Source organism: Pimephales promelas, chromosome 17, assembly GCF_988280905.1.
Source record: "Pimephales promelas chromosome 17, fPimPro1.hap1.1, whole genome shotgun sequence".
Lineage (NCBI taxonomy): Eukaryota > Metazoa > Chordata > Actinopteri > Cypriniformes > Leuciscidae > Pimephales > Pimephales promelas.
Window position 1 is genome coordinate 12,408,881 of NC_142785.1, and position 23,580 is coordinate 12,432,460.

At 37.2% G+C, this 23,580-nt stretch overlaps 2 long non-coding RNA genes across 2 annotated transcripts; one reads left to right on the top strand and one right to left on the bottom strand.

Moving 5' to 3' along the window:
- Positions 1-7,351: 7,351 nt before the first annotated feature.
- LOC120492954 (uncharacterized) lies at positions 7,352-8,187 on the bottom strand. The gene is made up of 3 exons (XR_016147181.1): positions 7,851-8,187; positions 7,706-7,753; positions 7,352-7,617 (listed from the first exon to the last, which is right to left on the bottom strand). It is a non-coding gene; the product is annotated as an uncharacterized LOC120492954 (long non-coding RNA).
- A 3,510-nt stretch (positions 8,188-11,697) lies between these two features.
- On the top strand, positions 11,698-13,798 carry LOC148971474 (uncharacterized). The gene is made up of 3 exons (XR_016147173.1): positions 11,698-12,012; positions 13,357-13,413; positions 13,540-13,798. It is a non-coding gene; the product is annotated as an uncharacterized LOC148971474 (long non-coding RNA).
- Positions 13,799-23,580: the final 9,782 nt, after the last annotated feature.

A 23,580-nucleotide genomic window follows, 5' to 3' on the forward strand; every position in this document is an offset into this window, starting at 1 on the left:
ACGCACTTTTGTCCAAATCTCGCGATAATTAGTACATCAACCAGGTAATTCTCGCCTACTCTTTTATGAATACTGAGGATTCGAACGTACTTTTTTGCCCGCCTACTCTTTTCCCCTACTATATAGTAGGGATAAATGCGATTCCGAACGCAGCCTGTGTCTATATCCATACATTTTCTACTTTACTTCCGAAACACTCTGATCAGCTTCTGTTTTGGATGAAAATAATCTGTTGGATCCCAGTGCTGCTGTAATGTGGATGAGATTTTAACGAAGTGCCAGTGTGTGGATGTGTGACATGTAGACATATCACAGCAAATCACAGCTCGATAGACTTCACTCTTAAATAATAGAGTAATGCCATGTCTCTGTGGAACAGACCTTCCACTGATATTGACATGCAGTGTGTGTGTAGCTATCTGTTACAGGAAGTGAGAAAAACAGACACCCTCCAACAGTCTGCCACTTCGGATGAAGGGCATTTCAGCAAGGCAGTTTTGTATTGGTGAACAAATGTATATCCACACTTTTCCCAAATGATCTACCCGCACTGCATTTTCCCCTCATGCCGAAGGTTAAATCATTAGAGAGAGTAATGCAGAGAACACAGGCAGATAAAAAAACATCAGAAAACTGTGGTCTGCTTTGGTCTCAGCAGTTGGGGTGTGTGATTTCCTCATACAGAGTCCAAAATGAACACGCTGCAGCATCTGTTCAATTGAACTGAGTCAATTGAAGAAAAAAAAAAAATGTTGCCATAATAATTGTTACCGACCATGACGCTCTAATAAACTGCATTATTTTTTATTGTTTTTTTTTTTTTTTTTTTTTTTTTTTGCATTATCGCAATGAATGAATGAATCTCAAACATCTGCACACACATTTGTATTTTTGTTTTAATGTCTTTGAGGTCACTCATGCTCTTTGCTCATACACTTCTTTTATCTTCTTGGGTCTTTTATCTATGGGTTTCATGAAAGTCATTTTACATCCATGGAACATTCTATAAAAGGTTCTTCATAGTGAAAAAAGTTTTTAGTGGATTTTTTCAATTTTATTCACACTAAGAAAAAAATAAATTGGTAACACTTACTGCTTATGATGAATTATATCCCAATTTATACTTTATTTATAACGTATTCGAGACGGATTTGAATCCGATCGGTCAAAACCCACATCAGGATGTGGTCTGGGCCGCATTCCAAGTGTAAATGCATCTGGGTGGTGAAACCACTGTTGCAAATTTCAGGGAAGATGGAGGCAGGAACCGCAGAACAATCAAAATAAAACTTTATTTAAATGAAATAAAGAAACAAAATACCTGCCAGTTCCTCATGGAACTGCTGGCTACCCAAATAAAACATAACTACTGGCCAGCAGCCCCACGCGGACGACTGCTGGCTTACCAAAATAAAATAAAACACAAGCACAAACAAAAGCAGACCTGTTCCTCTCTCGATCATCCACTCTATCGCTCCCCCTTTGCTTCCGCTCCTCACGCGAGACCGGTGTGCTTCACAGGTGCTGCTCATTAGCAATCCCATCACCGGCCCTCGCGATGTTCGCTCACGTCCCTCGGCCGTCTTGCTCACCACAACCACATATGTAAATTTTACTCCTCCCAAAAAATAAATGTGTGAGAGCATGTTATATAGGCTATATGTCATGTTATAGCCAGACATGAACCCTGATAGCACACGTACATCACAGAGATGTCTATTTAATGTGTGTTTACGTCTGGAAGACGTATTTTTTAGTGTTTGCTCATCTGCAATATATATAGGACGTTTCCTGTCAGATGTCAAATAGATGTTTAGACATTGATTTAGAATGTATGTTAAACTGACATCTTAAAGATGTCTATGAGATGTTAGTAAACAGCAGATGAGACGCAAATATATTTGGGCAGAAGGCGCCCCCTAGTGGTCTAACCCTCACCCTACACCATACCTAAACTTAACCATAACCGAAGCGTCTCATTAGACGTTAAAGGGTGCCATGTGCGTTGGATATTTACGCTTTTGCAAAAGCGTTGTATATGGCACTTTGGGATGAGAATGCGTTGGATCTGTTCATAAAGCCAATGTGCAAACTATCGCAAATCAAAGTGAAAGTAAGTCGCAGACGCTTAACACACAATGATTTTCATTAAAAGTAAAGAAACAAAATGATCTATTTCCGCTCTCTCTTATTGCCGTATTTGATTTTGAAATTAGCTGATGATCAATAAATCTGCTATCTGATCTGAGAAAACGCATGAAGTGGCCAGGTGTAAATGAAATCGTTTTGATAAATCAGATTAGCTATCCAATCTGAAAAAAAAATAAATAAATAAAAAAAAATGCATGAAGTGGCCAGGTTTAAACAACCCCTTAAAAACTGTTCACAGAAAGTTTCTTAGCGGTACCAAAAATGGTTCTTCATGGCATTGCTGTGAAAACACATTACTCCCCCATAAAATGTCAAGTTTGACTGGCCTTATTAGGCAGCTGCTGTAGGTGAGCTTGTGGCTTAGTACCCAAGCTTAGTACTGAACATTGCTTAGTTAATCAACCAATCGATCCTCATGTTAACATAGAGTACTTGCGGGGAATTATTGCTTGCGGAGAGCTTATTATTACCTGAAGGTTAACTGGAAGTAGGACAAAACAATTGTGCAAATCAATTGAGTTAATAATAATAAAGAATGGATAATAAAATAACAAATGGTTGTCAAATGAATGAACAATGAACAGGTCATTAACCTCATTGAAATGTAGTGGATTGAAGAAGATGGTTCATAAATGTAAGCCTTCAACGGGTTCTGTGGATTAAGTATGTCTCCAAGCCAATGCAGGAGATTGATAGTTGCTGTCTTTCAATAATTGATTTCTGCTGAAGGGGTCAACACCTGCCATTGGTTTTAGGATGTGCTACTGCAGATTGTAGAATAAGTTGAATTTGCTATTACTATTATTCTGTTTTGCAAAAACTAACCCTAAATTTAAAGCTGGTCTTGCTCCATTTCTGCAATAGACGTAAACAAAATCTCAAATCATGTGACATAATGGGGGCAGGGGTGCTATTATTGTTCTATTTTTATTTATAGGGGCTTGAAAAAGACATTGTGGCAGGGCTCTTTTAAATTTGCCAGAGAGCATTTATAGAAATCTTTATTTATTGCATTTAATAGCCTAATTGTTAAATCTGCATATTTATTATATTTATGAACATTATTAAAGAGCCCCTATCATAGCATTTGAAATGTTCCTATTTTTGTTTTAGGAGTTCCCAAAAACAGTTTAACGTGCATGCAAGGATAAAAAAACACTTTATTTGTCTTATAATATGCATTTATTTTTAACTGATTTGCTCAACGACTCCTAAATGATTCGTTCGACGATTCATTTTCCCAAACACCTCCTTTGACCAATAATATCTGTCTGCAGAGCCACAGTTTCACCCCAGCAGTTTTACACCAGCAGTTTCACCCCACGCATGCGCAGTTTCACCACAGCAGTTTTACCCACGCATCCGCAGTTTCAATATAGCAGTTTTACCAGTGCACATTGTATACATTCAGCCATACACCCATTTAATACATTCAGTATTAAAACAATCTAAATGGTATTGTAACCAATTATTTTTGCTTATTAGTCTGCAGAGCCACAGTTTCACCCCAGCAGTTTTACAACGACGGTTGTACCCGCGCATCCGCAGTTTCAAAATATGGTTATTGTTATCTATTATTTTTGCTTATTAGTTATTTTTTGCTCCTACTATTTCTCGCAGGTCTTCAGGGTCCTTTACTGAAATAAAACAATGCGTGTATCAGGAACACTTTAATCTTTTATATTTTTCCCCAAAAAAACAAACAGCCTGGCCTATATGTACCTTTTTAATCTATGATATGTGCACTTAATTGCTCAATGCCTGGTATCACACACAAACTTCTGATTAGACATTCAAAGGCAAACGATTAGTCTAAATCAATAAATGTCTAATTATTCTTAAATGAATTAAATCTACCTGATGAAACAAATGATTTACAATGATTTCAAACATTTTATTAATTTGAGACATTACCAAGAATACAATTGAAAAATTAAATTCAATTACCAGACAGACTAATATACATACACAAACATACTAATATAGACACACGCACACGCACACGCACACACACGCACACCCACACCCACACCCACACACACACACTCACACACGTACATAATACATACAGATTCAGACAGACATACATACATACATACATTCATACACAGACAGACACACACACACACACACACACACACACACATACAGATTCAGACAGAGAGACACCAAGTCTGTAACCAATATGAAAAAAAAAATAATTAAATGTCAGGGTTGTAAAATGATCTAACATTTTTCTTGTCCCTAACCTCAGACATGAACATCCTCTCTGTTTTTGAATGTAAAATAGAATGGGGCTCTTATTTCATCATCCTCATCCAAAGTTGTCACAATGTGTACGTAGTCGAGAAAGGGCGTTCAGTGCATCTGCCTCCTCCATGCTGTCAATGCGTGGTAGCAAGTACTTGCTCTTCATCAGCAAGTGATTGTCCTTCAACCACTCCACACCTTTCCTGATGCTGCTCATCATATTGGCATTCTGAAAAATATTTGAAAATTAACAGCAATCAACAATTTTATAGTTTCTGATAAATAAAACTTATAGTCTAAATATATACAGTACATTGCAGAACTCTACAAAATACCTCAAGACTGTATACGTATACATTTTTTATGGTATTGGCGTTTCGTCCACACGGATCCGGCGTTTTGGGAGAGTGAAATCGCTATTTTTTTAAACTGGGTCCTAGTTTTAAAATAAATAAATCTAAAAACAATACCCTTGTGATGGGGGATTTAAAGCAAAAATAATATTCGATGACCGATGGAAATTAATTATTTGATTATTTTGGCTATTCAAAAAACGCACCCCCAATGTTCCACTCCGACATTACATTTCTCTGTAGGTTAGGTGTACGTGTTATAGCCATTAAGAAATATATTTAGTTTAATATTAATGTTTAAATATGTTATTTTTTTATTGAATCTATGTTGATTATGAAAAGTGAACCACGTGCATATGCGCCAAAGGCTAGGCTATATCGGGAGACCTAATTTTGACCACATTAAGTTTTGTTTTGTATCAAGCCCTTCTTTGAAGTGAATTTTGTTTTTTTATAAATTGCATCTTAATTTTAATATATGTTTAATCAACCAACTACCTATAAAAGAAGCAAATATAGGCTATAGATAGCAGAATATAATCAGGACATAGACACCCGATTGCTTGTGAACTGGAGCTCAGTCAGAAACTCAGAAATATATAAAAATCTTGAAATGTCTAAGTTTAAACAACATCGACAAACAAGATTTCAAAACGAAAAGAAACAGATACTCTCTCTTAGCCTAATCCGTATGAAGTGCATTAGCCCTCTTTTCAGTCTAGAATGACACAGAAAACATTATTTTATTAATAAACAATTAAAATGTCTATATTCGACACATTCGTTACTTTTGCCGGTTTTTGTGGCAAGCTTTTTGAGTCCGCTAACTAATCGAATATCGTGACTCACTATTTTGTACCAGTCAATTTATGGTTGCTCAATAAAGTTCTTGGTAAAAAAGAAAATAAGCAACAGTGCGTAATATTATTTCATAGCCTTTTATTTTACTGCCTAAAGCACGCAAGGTTTTATGCGCATGCCCCAAGTCTTCTTCTTGCATTTTTAGTGGATATATATGGCAGAATTACAGCACCACATACTGGTCTGGGATGTCTACAACATCGTTTTCAGTCGGTTTCAGTGGTTTCGTGAGTACGCAGATAATTTTCGAGACGCCGCCATGTTTACAAAATTTTTTTTAAGAACGAGAAAAAAAAAAAAAAAACATTGGATAGGGGAAGCTCTGGCTTCGTGTGGATGTGGCCCAAGTATAGAATATTGTTGACTGAAAATCAGATTAAAAAACAAAACAAACAAAATACTTTGGCAACAAAAGCTTACTTCACTGTCAGTGAGGCAAGATCCAACTGCCATTGCCTCCTCAGCCCAACGTGCAACCCACCTTCCACGTCTGACAAAATACAAAAAGACAACAGTGAGAACAAAGTTGTGCAAGGACTGAGCAAGGACTGTCCCTAAAGTTAGTTTACTAAAAGTCACTCTGGATAATAGTGTCTGCTAAATTACAAATAATAATAATTAAACCCTAGAAACCATGCCCTCGAAGAGCAAAATTCTCCATGAAGAGGAGGCACCACCACCGCCTGATGACTGGACTATCATGCTGAGAAAAAAGCAATACTTCCATGAATACTATGAACAACATTAACAACATTAATATTACTATAATGTAGAAATAAGGCTTACAGCAGTGAAATCAACGGGTTCTTTCAATACGATGTGTAGGCCACACTGAAACATTCATTTTGCAAAATGTTATTTTTGATTGAATACAGAAACAGACTGAATACAGACAGATAAAAGTCCAGCAACTTACCATAATGATGAAGACCCCACAGGATGTCATATCGAGTTGATTGGGGATATGCTGAAATAGCAAAATTGCATTTTGAAAAACAAAGAAATTAGTACAACAACAAAAAAGTATTACGAAATTACCACAACAAAATACCCTTACCTTGTTTTTCATTATGATCCAATGGCCTGGTGCTATAGTCATAGCAAGTTTGCTGCAGTGCAACAAAAATAAATGTTTAAAAAATATATATATATTATTTGTCCTACAGCACTGCTGAACTGACTGCAGTGAACACAATTTAATTTATTCTTGAGACCAACTGAACACATGCAAAGAACACTGAACAGCAAGCGCAAAGTGTGTAGTCCAAATTTTGGCCACTTTAGTTTAGACAGTTTAATATATTTTAATATTTTTGCCTAAAACGTTTATGTACTTACCATAATGTGGAAAACACCAACCAATAAGCCAAACAAGCAAAACAAGAACTTTTGAACAGTGGAACGGGGAATGTTGAACGGCTGAACTCAAGCCAAATTTATAATGGGTATGTAAAACCTGAACAACGCCACATGTGAGCCATCGCCATAGCCATGGAGATTTTTTGAGAAAATAAAGTGCATCACTCTCTCTTTTGGCTTCAAGACCTGAGAAATACATAGTCTACAAATGTGTAATATTCCATTTCATGACATTTTCTTAGCCTCAAAAATAAAATGTTTCCCTGATAATTTGTTTAATAATTCCACGGTCAGTTAGTTGTACAGTGCAGTCCACATAGTATTGCAATATTCATGTAATATTACAAATCAAAATAAACCTACACACAACACCCAGTGTCCTGTTTTCCACAAGGGAAAGAGAATCATGTCCTTCGATGCTGAATCAACCTATTGAGATAATGTTGAAGATAAAGAAAATGCATACAGAAAGTAGATAACAGTTTTTTTTATATTAATGGGCACAAAATGCAATTGTGTTTAAGCATCAAAATGAAATAGCAAGAAAGTGCTCACTTACTGGGAAAGAAAGATTAGGATCTGCTTTTAAAGGGGGCATCCAGCTTGCTACCACATATGCATCAATGGCATGTACATCCTTTCCCTGACAATGAATCATTTCAATAATTGTTAGACACAGTAGTTAACACACAAAATACCTTGAGAGAGAGTAATCATTGATAGCAATATACCTGATGTATTCCAATATCGCTCATCATTTGAAAACAGCAATTGGCAATCTGTATAATTGTATCAATTAAGGTTTTTGAAAATGTATGTGAAGCATTTCTTATGTGCTAGTAAACATAGAGTTTTACATGCAAACATACAACTTACTGTTGCCTCAACTTCATGTTGATGTAGACCCAATGATATGAAGTCAGAACGTTTTAGTGTGGTTGTGCCAAAATCCACGATTGGCTCATCTGGAGAGTCCTCATTGTGTCCAAGACATAATCAAGCTTGAAACAATGTTCAGATATTCTCAAATATTATTTATCAATGAATAAAATTGCAATAATTTATTTTGCTTTTATATTTTCTAAACATTCATACCAGTGCCTTCTGACCAGCATGCAAAGTGAGCTTCCATGGTACTTTTGTAGCAGAGATGTTTTCCAGTGATGTCAGATATTTACATTCATCACCACATACCTGAAATGTTTTGTTTATACAGAAAACAACCAATCCAGGACATTTCAGGCAAACATCCATCTAATGCCACACTCACCAATTGAAATCGACATCTGTGTGGAGGGTTCTTCAGTAGGGATCTCAGTGGAAACTGCACTACCTGAAAAGACAAAAATTCACAAAATGTAACGTCATGCGCATCCTTGTCTACTTGGGCTTACATCCATATGGCAGCTATTAGTAAGCAGCAGCAATCGCTAGCAGTAATGTTTCAAATGGACTCTGCGAACAGAAAAAAGCGACCAGCCTCCAGCTCAATTCAGACACCCACGGAAACTCCTCATAAGTTAAAAAAAAAAAAAAAAAACGTATCTAGTGTGGCCAACGAGCGTGCACACCGAGAACAAGCATGAGACTGACAGCGGTTTCTTTAACGGCCACTGGTGTCAGTAACAGTTAGAAATTTCAGAACTTGTGCAATGATCCTTTAAATTCTACACAATGTAATCTTAACTAAAACAATGATCTGCTGCAACAACATAAATTTCTCTGGTTAACTTAACATGGAATAGTTTGAGAGAGTTTGAGATAATTTGATGCTCACCCATCACAGCTTGGCCGTGGATGTTCATTGACACCTCAACTCCAAACGCCTTCTGGATTCTCTCCAACCTTGTGTTGTTTTACTGTACATTCATATGGTGAACAATGTTCCTCATCAGGAATACATGGGTAGATGGCTGGCTCATGTTCAAGAAGTAATTGGTTTTTTTTTTAGTTTGGCAAAGAGCTGCTCTGCCACTTGACTATTAACTTTCCCAGCCAGCTGTGGGACCGGGGAAATTTTCCGCAGAAGGTCCCTGTCATCTTTTGTATTCGCCTCGTGGAACTTGTCATACAAGCAATAATGCTCTGCTGAGCCAGTCACTGGGTGCCCTCCCCTGTCTGGGACTATTTTTGGGCTTTCCATCCAATGTAAGGATACCTTCACCTTTCCTTGTTTTTCCAAGGCTATTGTTTCTTCAGAAGGTTCCAGTAAGCGACCTTCAAAGGGGCTAAAGGGGACTTTTTCCGGTTCCCTCAAGTTAGTGTGGGTGGCAAGTCCACGCGCAAAGTCATATATCGCCACATTTGGCATGTGCCTCCATGACAGAATGACATCGGCAAAGTCACGTGGACTCTCGGAAAGAATGTTGTGCTTTAGACTGTACACTATCCCACAGGGGCACAGGACGACTGCCCATCCTCCTGAGAAAATATGTGATAATGCCACAATAAAAAAAGGCCATAACCCATCACAAGGGTTGGGTATCGAGAATTGAGTATCGATTGGAATGGGACTAACTTTGTTTTTTTCCCGGAATTGTTCAAAAGTTAAAATTTCAATTCCTAGTTTCGATATTCACAGTCTGCCGAGCGGAAGAAGAAACCACTGAACAACACCAACGAAGAAGTGTCTACCGGAACTGTTGGCATAACCGCGCGAGTCGAACATGAGTAGCTTACGTCGGCGGTCCAAACTGTGGCTTCACTTTTCTAAAAATTAACGAAATCTCGGCAAAATGCAAAATTTGTGACAAGTATTTGTGACAGAAGGAGTATTTCCTTCAGAAAGACAGTTGGTTAGCAAGGTTAGCTAAACTTTTTTGACCCTGCCTCTTAAAAGAATCGAAATCGAGAATCGTTAGGAACCGGAATCGAAACAAGGAATCGGAATCAGAATCGTTCAAATTCAAACGATACCCAACCCTACCCATCACATTAAAGACATTATGTTAATGTCATTAAAATTTACATTGAAACTTCCATCCATTTCTACCACATTAGAACTCTGATATGTAAACTTAGGCTTTTGTACAATTTTCAAATAGCATAATAAAGTATGCACCATTCACCACCATTTCATGTTTCAATGAAAAAGTGATTACCTGAGGCGGCCCAAATTTTCTGAAACACCTTGTAAGTGTGTCTTGATTTCATCTCACAGGAAATTCTGAGAAGAAGATCATTACGAGAGCCTGTGGCATACTCTCTACCATACTCTCTACCAAGCCACACTCTCTACATAGCTTTCGTATAACTCCCACCTAGTCAACAAAGTAAGACAAAGAACAGCATGTCAACGTAAAATAGTCCTTTTAGAAAAAATTATTAAGTTAGGAAAGATTAATTTAAATGTAGCCCATAATCCACAAAACTGAAGTATGTTTTAAGTATGCTTTGTTGATTAAATACAGACATACCTTTTGTTTAGAAAGCTCATCTGTAAGGCGGTCCTCAGTGACTGTGATCTCTTGCACTTCAGATACAGATTTCAGGGCATGTACTTTAGCAAACTCTGTACTGAGTAAAATATCTGACCTTGTGCGTGGACCAATCCACGGAGCCCAAAAGTGGTAAGTTGGTGGGACCAAAAATGGATTGTGTTTTGAACCTTCCAAGAATTCCAGAAAGAGTTATTGGTTAATACATATTGGATTATTATGTAAATGGTATTGGTATCTTAAGGCCGTAATTACTTTTTACAAATCCACGACCAATGATCTCCATAGCCAGTGCGTCCCAAAACATGTCCATATCCACTTCCCCGTTGTAACTCTCAGGAGGATCTTCCAGATCACTTACTTTAATAGTAAAGAAAATAAACATTTTTTTAACAAAAAAAGTTGACAACAGATGCACCAGTACATTAAGCAGACATATTCTTACTTAACAAATAAAAGGCACCCTTTTTGTGCAAATCCATTATGACCACAGCAGGGTGATCACCGCAGGTCACACAGGAGTAGTTGTATTCATGGTCAGTGAGGGCCTCAAAGTGAAGACAAGCATGAAGCACTGCATCCTTAGAGGTAAACTTAACTCCTGTGTTAAGCTCAAGGTACTCCACTGCTCTGCTGACTGCTGTATGGACCTTGGTTAGAGTAGAGTTAGGTTTAGGGTAGGGTTGTGTTATCTTAAACAATAGCTGAATTTTGCCATTTGCCACAACAACAACATTTCTGAAATATGTTTTAAATCAACATAGTGAATATGACAAGCATGGTGGGCTAAAGCCATGTGATTGCCTTGTCACATTGATATCAAAAGACATTACCTGAAGTAAGTTTCTCAATGAGACACACAAGGGCAGGTCTAGCAATATGCGGTCACTGAAATTGTGCACACCATCTTTACACTCTTGATAACGGTAACACAAGTCACAGACCGGGCAACGTTTGCAGTAAGTGGAAACATCTAGAGGTTGGATGATTCAACAGGAGATACATTAATTTTGCACTGAGAAATATGTTTACATATAAGGCACAGAGTGTGACATTGTAAAATCTGGTGTATAGAATTGGCTTTATGCACAGCTGCACTACTTCCTAGCAGAACTTAAGCCAGCTCTTTGTTTCCTGTCTGTCATTATTGGCCAAATTGATTAATTCAGGTGTGCCTGACCTCAGTAGTCACGGCAACAATAATCAGACACACCTGAATTAATCAAGTTCGCCCAATAATGGCAGACAGGAAACAAGGAGCTGGTTTAGTTCAGGAAGTACACTGAAAAAATGGCAATGGGCAGATTGTTGAATTTGCCTAAATGCATTTCGTATTTCCTACATGATTATTTCATGTTTCTCATCCAAACATATTTTAGTCTTGTGCCATTAATTTAATGTTGAAGGATGTTCAACCTTTGAAAAAAAATCATGTTGAAATGAAAGAAATCAGTTATGTTTTCTCTGGAAACTCCGCCCCCATGAGAACCGTTAACTGCTCGTGCGCGCCACTCCGCCATTTTCTCTCTCGCTCTGGAAGGTGGAAGCAGAGCCCGTGGAAGCTGACTGCAAGTTGTCGTGGTGGAAAGCTACAGTCGAAGGTAATTAACATTTTTTAACTGAAATTCTATTGAAAAACGGTTAGTAGTCCGTTTGAGCGTATTTATTTTCACCGAGGGAACTTTTTTTATGTACATTACTGATTTTAGGGAAAGGCAAAACTTAAGTTAGGCCTAGAGCAAATGTCAAGGTAACGTTAAGTTAGTTAAGTTAACGTAACGTTAACGTTATGTATCCCGTTTAAAATCCGACTTGCATTAGCTTTTTTAAAATGGTGTACAGTCATTAAGGCATATTTTTTCTGTGTATGAGAACTATTTCGCGTCAAATAATGAGTGGCGTCGACGCATTTTGGGTGGAGGAGGGGATATATTAGGCGTGAATGTGAATGTTATGCTTTCTGGGTCTGGCCGAACTGTAACGTTATACCTTTTTAAATTTTATCACAAAGAACACAAAACTTACTTGTTATTCCGCCCTTATTGCAAATTCTATTTTAAAGAAGCTAACGTAGTTTAATTCTGCAACGAATGGAAAAATCCTGTCAGGTAATGAGTTTTGCCAACAGGGGTGGATGTCTAAATGTTAATCGACTTTATTTCCTCATTGGGCAATCTGAAAGTCTCATAAAATGCTTGCCACGTTCAAATTGTGCTGAATTATTACAAATCCGCTCCAAATCCGCACTGGAGCAGAAGCATCGATAAGAGTTAACGTCGAGGGCATATAATATCGATGTTTCATAACTCCTGGTTCTCTTGTGGAACCAGTTTTCAATTCCAATCCCTAACTGCGACAATTTCACTCGGATATGCGACTAAAAATAGACGTGTGCGAACTGTAAAATGTATTTTGGAGCACAAACAAAAAGTCGCTGCGGATCAGTCTTTAATACCTTAATTTGTATAACAAGGGGTTTAAAAAATATTAATCGTACTGCCTAATGTGATTATTAAATGTCAAAAGGCTATGACTTATGGAAGCTCATATGAGTAGCAAGCAAATAATTTTCAATTTTGAAATGTAATACGCAAAATGACAATGCAATATGTAAAATGGCAATGCATTTCTGTATTTAATTTCCTGTACATTTGTCCAACGTTTGGTGCTAAATTTAAATGATATAATTTACATTTTCCATTTCATACACTAGATTTAAGTTTTAAAACTACAATCTGTTAAAAAAACCTCATTCTAAGCCTTATTAGTAACACTGCTACAATAAGAATTTATCAGTTTATTATTATTTTTATTTTTTTTTTATTAAAAAGGAAATGTGCTCAATTCCCTGAAACCCTAACTAGCCCACCTCTGGGAATATGTTATTGCTTTAAAACTAATTATTTTTATTTATTTATTCATTTATTTTTTCAAATATTTTACAGATATCAGATTCATGTACCAGTGCACATGCAATGTGACTTGGAAATTCTCTAGTAGTGGTGAGTATTTTTGTAAAACTACTGCAAGTATATTTGATAGCTTTTTCTATTTTGTGTTTGTCCATGTCATTTCAATATTCCTCTCTATGGAAATGTAAAATTTTTTTTTTTTCTGTCTCCCTCCAGTGAATGTGGCAGTGTAAAGGGTGCCCGGTAGCAGTTCCAAGTAGATTGGCATTACTAAGTCATCGTAAACTGAGACATCCACACTTTGGGCGTACAAGCCGTTATCCATGTAAGTACTCAGAATGCCCATGCACATTTAAGACATGGAATGCTTTAGAAGATGGCTCAATTGCGTGAGACTCGCGCTCAATGCGTGTGAGAGTTGGCAACCCTGCAAAAGGCATCAAGAGCTGTATACGAAATGGGGAAAACGTATAAAAACCCGCTTCTTTTTTCTCGTCACTTTAGCCTTCACTTTAGCCTTCAAGGCTAAAGTGATGAGAGAAAAAGAAGCGGGTTATTATACGTTTTTTCGTCCACTGGTATCGTCCCATGCTTTTTTATTATTGCTATAGCAATCTTACATTGCTTCTCTTGTTGCCTTTTGACTGAAAATGACAACGAAAAGTCACACAATGTGATATCATATCAATATTTTATTTTCTGAGTTGTGTATTCTGAGTTTGTTGCAGTAAAAATCCAAAGACTATAGAAATAAGTGTCAGTAGCTCACTGAGTTCAACCATTTGACATCATCTGTAGAAACCCTAATTTATGTAGAGTACAATTTATCTTTCATTAAGTTGGTTGCTAAGTCCCAGATCCTCTCCCTCACGAACCAGTGGCCCACATAAACAGGAACAGTTAGAAGCAGAGTTTGCACTGGTGTAGGGTTAATTCGGAAGCTGGCTGACAGAATGAGTTTTGAGTGTACCCATAGGAGGTAGTGGGTCCAGTTGTGTTAGTTGGTTGTGGCAGTATGTCCTCAGGAAGCAGCATCTCAATGGCTGTGGGGAGGCACTTCATCGTCACCAAACGACGGACCTCATAGAATTTGTCAACCACTACCAGGACGAAGAAGAAGTTTGTGAAGAAGTTTGATGCCGGGAGATCTGTTATGAAGTCCACCCCAAGCTGTGACCAGGAACAGGACAAGGGACAAGGAACAGGCTGAGAAAGAATTTTACCAGCCAGAAGTTGGTGAGAAGACTTGGAAATGGCAGATGCAGAAAAGCTCTTGTTGAGGAGATGGGAGCTCTAGCACAAGTTGCCTACACCAAAAAAAAAAAAAAAAAAAAAAAAAAAAATCATTTAATCTATTTGACACTAATTTGCATACACCTGTTAAATAAATCTTATTCATACTTTCTTTTACTTCCCGAGTCTTTCTGGTAGAGTTGTACTTCCTGGGACATACATGGCCACCAGTTCTGGTTTTGCTGGTGTGAGGGGATGACAAAGAGCAGATGGAACATTTATTTGTCTCTTGGGACCTGTGATTGGAGCAGGTTCAATGTTGGAGGTTTTGCGGTGAAGCCCAGTATATACTTAAAAAAAAAAAAAAAAAACCTTGCCAACACTTTATAATAACTACACGCTAATAATCATTAGTTAAGCTTGAGTAAACAGTTAATTTCATCATTCATAAAGCATTAATAGACATTAATAAGCAGTTTATAAATACTGTTATAAATGCTTTCTTCTTGATATAAAAGCATATCTATAATTTGTTTAATAATTGTATTTTCATCATTTATCAATAATCAATTTATCATTTCTAAATGAAGAATTGCATTTTTTTAAAACAGCTATTTAAGAGTTTTCAGTGGTTCATAAGATTACTTAGAACGTGTAAGTAAATGATTAATAAACTATTTAAGTGTACATTCATACATCTTATCATTCAGACATATAGTGATGGTTACTTAGTGTGTTAATAAATGCTTTATTAACCATGTATTTATGCTGCAATTCAGGGTTACTTCAGGTAGTTATAAAGCATTTAATAGTGGACAGTTACCTATGTTTGTGAGCTCATCTAAAGTGAGGACTAGTCATGCCTTGTAAAGCATTTATAAAGGAGATTTAAAGGCTGTTAAATATTTCTATGTTCTGTATCACTGTGTTGTGTTTGTTACATTATACTGTTTAGAAGATTGATGTGCCTTTAAATCTTATTTATAAATGCTTTACAAAGCATGAATGGTCCTCACTTTAGATGAGCTCAAGAAATAGTTAACTAACCACTACTAAATGCTTTATAACTACCTGTATTTACTACATTTACTTACACTTTCTAAGTGATCTTATGAATGACTGACAACTCTTAAATAACTGGTTTGTAAATAATGATATACTTCATTTAGAAATTATTAATTGATTATTAACAAAGTATGAAAATACAATTATTAAATGCATTATAGATATGCTTATAAATCAAGAAAAAACATTTATAGCTGTATTTATAAACTGCTTATTAATGTATATTCATGCTTTATAAATGATGAATTAACTGTTTACTAATGCTTAACAAATGATTAATAGTCTGCAGTTATTATAAAGTGTTTCCGTACGTTTGATTGAGTATTTCTGTTCCCAATACTCCTTCCTGGTTGTCACAAGTTTCGGAAAGTTTTTTCGAGTATGGGCGCGTATGACGTCAGATGCAGCGGAACTCACTTATACGGTCCTAAAGGCACTTCTCTCGGAAGGGCGCGCGCGCAGCTGTAGAGCGATAGCCGTAACCTATGCCCATCAAAGCGCTGTGCATCGGCTGCGCTGCAATATGTCACCAAAGTGTCTTTTCGGTTGCCAAGGCAAGACAACACTGCACAGATTCCTAAAAAATCAAGTGTTAAGGGACCAGTGGATGGAGTTTGTTTTTCCAGAACATCAACACAGTTGTTCAAGTTTTGTTTGTTGCATGCATTTTGAGGATGATTTTTTTTATAAACAAGGCCCAGTTCGAAGCCGGATTTGCTGATCATTTAGTTCTCAAGGATGGAATAGTCCCAACACTAAAGGTTAACGGCCTTGCGTTTGTGGCAGGGCGGATTAGATCCCGCCTGATTAATTGTGGAGAATGATGGGTGTGTCAGCCTATCGGCAGCCATCCCTGGCATATTTAAGGAGGAGTTCAGGCCACCTGGGTATGTGTCATCGTCACTTTTGTTTGGGTGCGCGCGCATCTTTGCTGGAGCCAGACTAGGGTCCGGATTTGTGACGTCGCTGTTGGTTACAGGCTGTCCTCCTCACAGTACAGCTTGTGTGTTTGGTCAGATGAAACACCGGTGCAATTGCGGCTTGCCTATTATAAACGAGGCTGTGAGTAACCGAGTCTTCTGTGGGTCTAGCGATCTACCTTTGGAAAGGACCCCCCCCCCCCAGTGTAGGGAAGCTAGCTGGCTGTGCCTCTTCCGGTGGTGGTGTTTCCTTCACAGAGTGTTTTTCTTCCATTGGCACCTGCGTTTCTTTCACTTAGCTAGCGTGAGTGTTTGTGAGGAGATTTGAAGTGGTGTGGTCTTAGGATGCTCACTGCCCAGCTAGCTCCCTACTGGTGAGCCTCAGCCCGAAAGTGTGTTTTGTTTTGGGACGCACCCTGAAGGAGCGTAAAACTTTGCTCCTTCGGCATCAAGAATTTTAATATATATATTTAAAATAAGTAGAATTGTGAAAAATAAAGTATTTTTGTATTCAGATTCACGTCTCTTGTCCTCTGTGGTAGCGAACCTGTGTCCTTTTGAATTTTCCCCATTTATCATAATGGGGTGGCGTAGTCTGTTTTTCCTGTTTTGATACTTTTCGCAGCAGTGTAACTTTTGGCCGTACACCCACCTCGCCACACGTTGGAACAGCAGGAGGAGAGTAGAACTGCTTCAAATGTCTGTGTATCTATCAGTGTGTAACTTAAGCACAGCAAGTAGGCTAAACAACATGATCACGTATAGTTAATGTATCTATGGAGCATGCGATGTATGGTGTGTGTTTGTTTAAATACATTTGTTTAGGTGGCTACTGTAGGTGTCTTTTTGTTGTTATCGTAAAACCAAATCATGTCTTCATAAACCACGAGTAGACAAACACAAATGTTCTAAACACAGTGCTCAAGTTCAAATCCTTTATAATTTTAAAAAACACTCAAGACCTTGTGTTTTCCTCCCATTTCACTGCCCATCTCACGTTTTTGTGAGGAAAAACGTGTTCTGTATGAACGTGCCCTTAGTATTGTTTAGGGTGTTTAGTTTTGTTTCAGGATGTCACAGCTTCCAGATGCTCTCAAAGTAAAAGCTTTGCACGCTCGTGATTATTTAGCTCCGCCCACACAGCACACCTCCACCCGCTCGGCTTTTTTCGGAAATACTCGGTACAGCCTATCTTTCTTTTATAAATATAATAAAACTAAAGACTTTTTGGAGATATGATAGATGGAATATTATTCTAGATTAACATGAGATTGACTGAAACTGAGTGACCTGTTCTCTGACTAACATTAAGAATATCTCAATAAATTGTTGCAACACTGCCGCCACAACCGATCAGACGGCTTCATGCTTATATCATGCTTATAATAGTATCCTGGTGGAGTAGACTCATTTAGACCGAAATACTCATTTGGTTTAAGCCAGGTTTCAGTAAGTACATCAAAACTATTATCTGTAAATATTACATTTTACAATAATCACCTTATGTATGAGCGATCTATTGTTTAGAATACCTAGCTTTAGTTGTTTTTGATCACTGATAATGAGATTTTCTGGTTTAATTACAATTCGAGTTTTCCTAGATCCTACAGTAGATTTATTGTTTGGCCTCACTCAGTGTCTCGAGACCATATTTTAATGGTCTTGGTCTTGTCATGGACTCGTGTTCATTTGGACTCGGAATTGACTCGTACTCGAACATTTTTTTTTTAGGACTCGGAATTATTCCCGAGTCCACTCGAGTTCAATTAAAAATATTTTTCATGATTATTAATGTATGTTAATAAAATATTTCTTTAAATTGATTGACACGCCCAGTGATTGGTGATTTTCTAGTGTGCAACTGCACATGACAAATTGTAATAAAATTACTTTTAACACCACCTACTATGTGGCCTTTTTACCCTAAACTGATCATATTTTTTAAATTCTAAGTAAATTCAGTAAAAAAAAAAAAAAAATTTCTCTAAGTAAATAAAAGTAAATTAGGTAATCAACCCTCACTGGTCTCGGTCTCGACTCGGACTCGACCGTCTCTGGTCTCGGACTCGACTCGGACTCGACTCTCTATGGACTCGGCCTTGACTCGGACTCGACTCTCTCTGGTCTAGGTGTTGACTCGGACTCGAGTGAGGTGGTCTCGACTACAACACTGGCCTCACTAAACAAGGTAAGACACAGTTTCTATATAATGTTCCCAGCCTACTCCCTTACATGTACTTCATGATATTTACCACTCCTTCGCCTCTGCTCTGTAATAAACAAATGAGTACACCTTCATCCTCTGCCTCTATGTATTTTTAAAATATGCTGCCTTAAAAAACTAACCAGATGAAGGCTGAGAGTAAACGTCCAGTTTTCTGGCCTAAAAAAGCCACCACTCATCACTGCGTCCTGCATGGTGGGCGTGTTGTGTGGATCCTTCTCAGACTGTGACACTTGTCAGGACCTAGAGAAAATTGGTCTGAGCCAAGTACAAAATGGTCTGTGCTTGAAAACCCAGATTTCACCAGGAGCACAATGCTGGAGTAGCTTCCAGACACCCCTGAGTGTTCTCAAGTGGCTAACCAAAGTCTGGATGTGAACTCTATATAAATGTCTGACTTGACCTAAAGATTGTAACTCCCAGACACATTGCTTTCAATCTGGCAGAGCTTGAGTGAATATGAAAAGAATAGAATGGAATAGTTCCAGGTAGGCAGATATGCTGCAGATACTACAGAGTTTTATGAAGTATTGAATGAAGGATCTAAATGCAGTGCAAATGACAGGCAATTTCCATTTTATAATGCAAATCTAGCTCATTAAGCAAAACATTCTACCTACCATTCATTTCATCCTTCATTAAAGAGTTTAAAAACAATACAGCTTTTATTGAGTTCAGATTCTCAATCCAGATTGGATGAGGCTTTTTAAAATTTTAGAGTTTCAGAGCTAAATAATTTATTTTTATGTTAAAGTACTATTCAAGGTTTTATGCAGCTACTTGCATTCAATGTGCAAATGCTATTCACTTTTTGCCAGCATTTGTAAAACCTGTCACACTACTGTGCCCAATTTTGTCCAGATAAACAGTGGAAAAAACCTTGGTTGAAGTGTCTTGTTAGCATGCAAAGTGAACTTATTTTCCCCCTACAAAGGAAGGCAGACAATACATTTCATGCATTACTCAATAATAAGCTCCTGCATAACCTTCCAAAGACAACCAGAAATCGCCATTGCAAGAGCTGTTATTCATTTTTAGTGACATCATTCATTTTTATGCTCCAGAACAAGCCAGTCCTAATTTTGTTTGCTCTTTAGTGTTTTGCAAGACCTTGAACCTGAGTCTTACACAATGTATCTCTGCTAAAATGAAAATATCTTACAGTTTTAGTTAACGTGAGATGTTGCTACAGTGCCTGAAAGAAAATTTAAGTACTTTATACATGCAAGTACTTTATAGGTGCACTTTAATCGTAATGTAAAATCACTTTAATTACGCATGTACTTTCTGGGCTGTAATCTAAAGTGTAACCAAATATCATTTCTAAAAGAAATGTTTTTGCAAATTGTCACAAAGGACATCCAAAGTTCACATGGAGGACGTTAAATGCCATTTTCATATTTATTTATGTTCTCCCTACTTCGTAAAGTGCAAGGTGCTCACAGGTGAGGTAGCAGGAAAAATTTACAAAAAAAAAAAAAAAAAAAAAAAGTCAATATACCAAAAACCAGCCATGCATCAGGCCTACTACTTCAATCACAGCAGTCAGTTGACACAGCATTCACTACCAACAGTCTTTACCCTCCTGATCACTTCTTTCTGTGAGAATTTATACCCCTAGGGGCAACCATTTCTCACCAATAATCACATGGGGAAGTAATAAAGATCATGAACAGCTAATAAATATCAATTAAAAATATGTGATCAAGTAACTTCATTTTCTTCACCACACAAAGTTAAATAACAGCACAACTTCACTAAATTTCAACAATAATCAAAAGAAGTTCACATTAACATCCCAATTCCCCTTCCCTTAACACCATACTTGGTATCTCCCACTTCCCATGATGCAACACAGCACAGGTATAAAAAACAAAAGAAAAGTCCATTCCAGTCTTTTACCCAATTCATTTTTAGTGACATCATTCATTTTTATGCTCCAGAACAAGCCAGTCCTAATTTTGTTTGCTCTTTAGTGTTTTGCAAGACCTTGAACCTGAGTCTTACACAATGTATCTCTGCTAAAATGAAAATATCTTACAGTTTTAGTTAACGTGAGATGTTGCTACAGTGCCTGAAAGAAAATTTAAGTACTTTATACATGCAAGTACTTTATAGGTGCACTTTAATCGTAATGTAAAATCACTTTAATTACGCATGTACTTTCTGGGCTGTAATCTAAAGTGTAACCAAATATCATTTCTAAAAGAAATGTTTTTGCAAATTGTCACAAAGGACATCCAAAGTTCACATGGAGGACGTTAAATGCCATATTCATATTTATTTATGTTCTCCCTACTTCGTAAAGTGCAAGGTGCTCACAGGTGAGGTAGCAGGAAAAATTTACAAAAAAAAAAAAAAAAAAAAAGTCAATATACCAAAAACCAGCCATGCATCAGGCCTACTACTTCAATCACAGCAGTCAGTTGACACAGCATTCACTACCAACAGTCTTTACCCTCCTGATCACTTCTTTCTGTGAGAATTTATACCCCTAGGGGCAACCATTTCTCACCAATAATCACATGGGGAAGTAATAAAGATCATGAACAGCTAATAAATATCAATTAAAAATATGTGATCAAGTAACTTCATTTTCTTCACCAAACAAAGTTAAATAACAGCACAACTTCACTAAATTTCAACAATAATCAAAAGAAGTTCACATTAACATCCCAATTCCCCTTCCCTTAACACCATACTTGGTATCTCCCACTTCCCATGATGCAACACAGCACAGGTATAAAAAACATAAGAAAAGTCCATTCCAGTCTTTTACCCAATTCAAGATGGCCACCACCCTGTATGCTGCTCCAGGTGACAATCAACAGTCTGCAACAAACGTTAAATGTCCTCAGGGTTAGTGCTCAGGTGGCCAGTCTGAGACACAACAGCACAGTTGTGAATACATTTGTGTGGACAATCCATCTCTCATGTTGCTGGTACACTAAGGTAAATGAAGAGTCTTTAAAAACCAAGTATGTGTTCCTGTGTTTTGTGGAAGAGCTAACCAGGGGTCACAAAGAGCTGAGGGTAGCTCTGTGACACAAATGCTTCATGTAAAAATCTTTCAAACTTTCGGATTACATCAGAAAAGAGTACTAGTAGCTAGTAAATTGCATTTCATTACACCTATTTTTAACTTCTGAAATTCCATCTACCTTACTTCATCTAAACCTAACCATGAAATGAAACCTGTCCTTAGCCTTACCCGTATACATTATACATTGGGACAAAAGTCACATTCTGACTTTTGACATTCTGACAGCAAACTGCATTCACCTTCTTTACAGGCCTGTTAAGCAGTCTCTTTCCATTTTGGCAGTTCTTGGATCCAACAAAACTGCAATTGGACCTGATCTCATGCTGGCAGTCAAACATCTGTTAATTCGAGACTAACTGGAAGAAAAGCACATACGAAAAAGTAGGAAAAAATTTCAGAAACTCTTCTTGCAGAAGGTGTTCCAGTGTTGTTGTTTCCTCACACATCTCAGTCTTGCCGTCTCAATCACTCTAAATGTACTTATAAATTGACAGGTTGCCTCCCCGCAGGACGTGCTTCTTTGTTGTACACAGTGTTTACAATATACACAATTAACCCAATTATTCTACCTTGATATTTTAACTACAGTACATCCAGGTGACTGTCAACTTGTGACACACACACACAAACGGTGATAGTCAGTACTGAGAGCCCACGCTAGCATTAGCGGTAATGAAACTGGCAGAGGGCTTGAAAAACAACTATATTTACTTTAGCAGTGGGTGCTACAGATGCACAGTAATTAACGATGAGGACAACATGGAGGGCTTTAAAGCTTCCAACAACACACCTACCCAACCAGCCTCACTAACACACATTTTCATCTGCTGAAAGTGTTATCTCGAAAACAATAGCTTGTGTCAAACAGCCTGCAGGTCCTTGATTTATATATTTATTTATTTATTTATTTATTCTTGTTTTATGTGTGCGGCAAATTTGAGCAAAACTGGTCACACAAATTGAATGAAATTCCATACTTACTACTACATTTGATTCAACATGGAGAGTCTGAATTTATATCATTTGACTTAGAAATGTGCAATAGGATGCCACTTGAATTTGGACTTCTACCTTGACAAAAAAGAAAAAAAAACAGCATAAAAGAGGTCTGTATAACACGTGTGGTGCTTGATGCATATCTTGTGGTGATGCATTTGAATAATACATGCAAATGAGATATGAGAACTAGGGGAGAGCGCGGCACAACCTAACACATTTTGGTTTTGGCTCAATTAATTAAAAAATAATTAGGTTAGGTTATTTATTTTTTTTACACAAGCAACATACACATCTCTGCTATAAATGAACACTTAAAGTTTTTCTCTAGGACCTACCATTTTCGTACAGTTGGACTGAAAGTGACCGAAGTGCAAATGTTACAACTTACCCCATATGCGGGGTTAATTGTAACAGACAGAGGGGTTAGTTGTAAAACACACATAATTCAGTACTATTTTATTTGTATAGTTTGATATTGTTTGTGCATCTGTATAGACAGATTTCTATACATCCATCCCTCATCCAATCATCCTTCTATTGTGGATCAATATCATGGATAGAGACGTAGAAAAGGGCTGCACAGTTTTGCAATAAATAATAATAAATAAAATTATAAATATTGTAATTGCAATTAAATTAGATTTGTGTGTGGCAGATGCATGTACAATTATTAGTATTAATAATAATAACAGTTATAATTGTACAAATGAGCTCAAAATAAAAATGTAAAGGGTTTATTACATTAAAAACAGGCCGTATTTTTAATAAATAAA